Source organism: Parambassis ranga, unplaced genomic scaffold, assembly GCF_900634625.1.
Source record: "Parambassis ranga unplaced genomic scaffold, fParRan2.1 scaffold_37_arrow_ctg1, whole genome shotgun sequence".
NCBI lineage: Eukaryota > Metazoa > Chordata > Actinopteri > Ambassidae > Parambassis > Parambassis ranga.
Window position 1 is genome coordinate 522689 of NW_021144804.1, and position 4189 is coordinate 526877.

At 42.8% G+C, this 4189-nt stretch overlaps 1 non-coding gene across 1 annotated transcript; it reads right to left on the reverse strand.

The window, feature by feature from the left end:
- Positions 1 to 3844: 3844 nt before the first annotated feature.
- trnag-gcc (transfer RNA glycine (anticodon GCC)) lies at positions 3845 to 3915 on the reverse strand. The gene has a single exon. It is a non-coding gene; the product is annotated as a tRNA-Gly (tRNA).
- Between the last annotated feature and the right edge of the window lie 274 nt (positions 3916 to 4189).

Sequence of the window (4189 nt, forward strand, 5' to 3'; positions counted from 1 at the left end):
TTTCCCTGTCCCTTGCACTACATATACTTCATCTGGTTTCTGTCTGATCATTTTTAATCCTTCAGATGTTGGTACAATGGCTAGGCCTAGAGAAACTAAGGCATCTCTTCCAAGCAATTTACTGGACATTCTGGCAGCCACAAAACTGATAGCTGACATGATTTTCCTTTCGGGTCTCTAAGCCATATAGGTTCTGTTTCTTGAACCATTTTAATAGCACCTTGTGCTGATCGTACAGTAGAATAATTAGGGCCCAATGAAAGGTGCGGTAGCTTTTCTCTAATTGTGGTCCTGCACGCTCCAGTGTCACAAAGAAATTTAACTGGAGTGCCTTGTACCATTATAGTGATCTCTGGCCTTATTTTTTCCTCAAAAAACAAATCCTCTAGATTTAACACTTCCTCTCCTTCATCAACCTCTCCCTCAGGTTCTCCTTCTAACTGTGTATGTTCTAGTCATGCTGTCCCGTGACTGTGGGGGGAGGGATTGCTTCTGCAATCTCTCGCTATGTGGCCTTCCTTTCCGCATGACCAGCACGCTCTGGGGTTATCAGTTGAGCGTGACCTAAAACCTCCTCTGCCTCTGGCCCTACCGCGTCCGCGACCTCGACCTCTGGCTTGTTGATAAAACACAGCTGGCTCTTCTTCTTCCTGATAGAAGACCAACTCCTTTTTTCCTTTTTTGCTGCTAATGACTTTCTCCGCATGCAGGGCATGATTTACATACTCTGCGAGTGTTCCCCCGCTCATGCCTATATAATGACGACTTACCCACCCACTAATCTCTGGTAGTGAGCCTGAGTGTAAAGCGTTTTTTAGCTGTTGTTTATAAGCTCCATCATCAGCGTCATCCATCCCTAGACCACTGTGCGCTCTAAAAATTTTCTCCATCCTTACTCTGTACTCCTCAAACGGCTCCTCTGGCTTTTGTTTACACCTTCCAATTTCAGTGTAATTTGCTCTCCTTCTATATCTGTTTCTGATCCGGTCTAAAAGCGGATTCACATTTCCATTTAATTCCCCACTCTCAGGAGGATGAATCTGGTTTTGTGCATCAGTAGGGGAATAATTTCCTTTTACATAAAACCAGTCAGGACCTGTCAAGGTCATCCAAATTTGCTGAACTTCTGCTCCATTTAAATGATATGATTGTCGCAGATTTTCCATTTGTGTGATGCATTCCTCAACATCCTCCTTAGGGTGCGGAATCCCCTCAACTGCTTTTTTAACATCACTTTGAGTCCAAGTTCTGAATACTCTAATCACCTCTCTCTCACCCTCCTGGCCTGCGCGTGGATTAGGTAATTCTATTAGAGGGAAAACATCTGTGTCTTCTCTCTCTTGTGAGAAATCAGGTATTTTTGGTTTCGGAGAAAACATATTTTGTATTCCGGTTGTTAAGCCTTTTGACCAGTCTCCTACACGGCCTTTTGAACGGGTCAGCATTGTGTGTGGAGTTTCAAATACAGGAGGTGCGTAGCTGGGCTGTGAAATTTCATTTACAAGAGGTGTGTATTTGGGCGGCCCCCCTGGTGGCCCCCCCTGTTATGTGTGTGTCTGGAGCGGAGACCTCAGCCTGTTGTTGCAACAGCTGTCTAGCCTCTGCATATGGCCCACTAAATTCATCATCCTCCTTCCTGTGAAACATCAATGTCTGTTTCTCTCCTACACTGTCACTGCCTGCTGCCCCTTTTCTCTTTTTCTCATCCCTCTTCACGCTGTCCTGCTATTTTGATCCAGACCTGCGTGTGTTCATAACCTTCTTTTTTCAATTTATTTTTATCATCTTTACATTTGAGCCTAATTTTGAGTTGTAGGTCTTTTACATTAGTAGTTGATAGTTTACCATTAAAACTATACTTTTTTATCCAACGACCTAACGGTTCTATCGCGGCTTCATCTGCCTTTTGAACTATTTTCCAATCTTTACAAGTTAACTCATCAATTAACTTTTGTCGGGTTTTGCTTTGCCCCTTCCCCATTTTGATCTAGATGTTGGATCCAGTGGGTCTTAATACCTGCTGTATTCTATCACTGGATTTCTTTCAACAAGATGGCAATCAATAACCTTTTGTGGTAAAACTCACTTCAACCTTTTCAGGTGGAGTTTTCTTGCCTACATGCATCCACAAAGGCTCACCATTTGAGTCTTGTTGTTTTATATGAAATATAATTACCTAGTGGTAATTATGTTTCCATTCACACATTTACTTTCACACCTTTTTGTTCGAACGTGCACTTCACTTTTTACTTTTAATTTTAACACAGTTGCCAAACAGGTTCCGCTGTCCTACGTAGAATTTAACTAGTCGTTTTAAACTAGGGGAGTCTACCCTCCTGCGGACTTTTTTACTTGACCTGATAGAGTCTAGAATTGTCAGGGTTTTAATTCACTTTTTCACTTCTTCAACACACAGAGGATCTCACTATCCTCTTGTCAACACACAGAGGATTTCACCATCCTCTTGTCACTTCTTTAACACACAGAGGATCTCACTATCCTCTTGTCAATACACAGAGGATTTCACCATCCTCTTGTACTTCTTATCTTTTACTGCGCGCGTCTTTCACACATTCCCCCTTTTTAAGGAAATCTATACTCACACTCGTCTGTGTCTCCTGGACTTTCCGTCAACCATCGGACCCCAGCCCACGAGGGAGGGACCAGTCCCGGAAAGGGTCTCAAGCAGTGGCCACTGTCTTTCTCTGGATCTCACCTCGTCCGCTGGGATCGTCAGGTATCTTGGAATCCGGCTCGAAGGACCAATTAAATGTTAGGTTCAAACCCCAAACATTTGTATTACACAACCTGTACAAAAGAGACACAGAGAGTTAGATATCTTTTTACTTGCAAGGAGAGTGACCAGAGACTGCTCAGTTACAATCTCCCACGCCACTCTGAGCAGCTCTGGGTTCTCCAAGCCTTTTATTAGTTGGGAACGCCCTAATACATAGTTTACTAAGGGACAAAGGGTTCATGCATCACAAATCTTAGTTTCGTTTTACTATGTCCTTGAACAACCTCTGTGTGAATGTGTGTGTGTGTCATCTTCGGCCTTTGTTCTTTCTTCCAGTCTTGGTCTGTTGTAAAGTGGTTAAGCTGCAAACATAAACACTCATGTGATTTAGGTTAACTCAAATAGAAAACACTCATGTGATTTAGGTTAACTCAAATAGAAGCATAAATCAACAGGTTAAATGATACTACACACAGTAAGATACTTAAATCATTATGCACACATAAAGAGTAAGATGTAACTCATATAAACTCATAAAGAATGAAGTAAAAGTAGGATAACTTATGTACATTGATTCCAACACCTGGATGACATGTAAACATACAGTGTGCTCTTTGTAATCTGTATTCTGGCTCTAAAACAAGTGCCCCTTGTGAGAGTTGAAGTCACAATCTTCAGATTATGAGGCTGACTCGCTGCCTACTGCACTAACGAGGCTCAGAAAGAGGTGAAACATGGTCTTTTCTCTTTTTCTTCTTTAAATAAAGACATCTACAGGGCTCATGCTGGCTACTGCACCAACAAACATTCTTAATTCAAATCAAATGAGTGTGTTCTATAAAAAGGCTCTAAAGGTAAAACATCACAGTAATTCTTCCTGGGACACCTTCACTACCAGTGATGGTAAGTGCTCTTGTTTCAAATGTGATGTGCACTGTACCACTGAAGCTCGTCTGTGAAGTGTAGTGCCTCTGTGTGTGTGTCACAGTGATGTTAACAGAAGTCAGATAGGTCTGTTAACACATATAAAAACAACATGCTGAACAACAGCATAGATGTGAAGGTGAATATATGTCCCCTCACATGTTCCTCAGTTAAAAGGGTCATTGCATTGGCCGGGAATCGAACCCGGGCCTCCCGCGTGGCAGGCGAGAATTCTACCACTGAACCACCAATGCTGTGAAACGCTGACATCTAGTGGTGCCATCGCAGGTTGCAGCCTCCTCATTCCAAAATCAATCCCTCCTCCACATAAAGTCAAAAGTTATAAATTCGCCTCATTACATGAGAGGTTGTGTGTAATGACGCGGCTCACCAGCAGAGGGCGTGTGACGGAGCAACAAGCAGGAAACTACAGGGGAGAAGAGACACAAGCATCCACAGATCAGAACAGACACTCAGCTCTTCTCTCTGAGACCATGATGATACCGTCACATATCATCACTGCACATG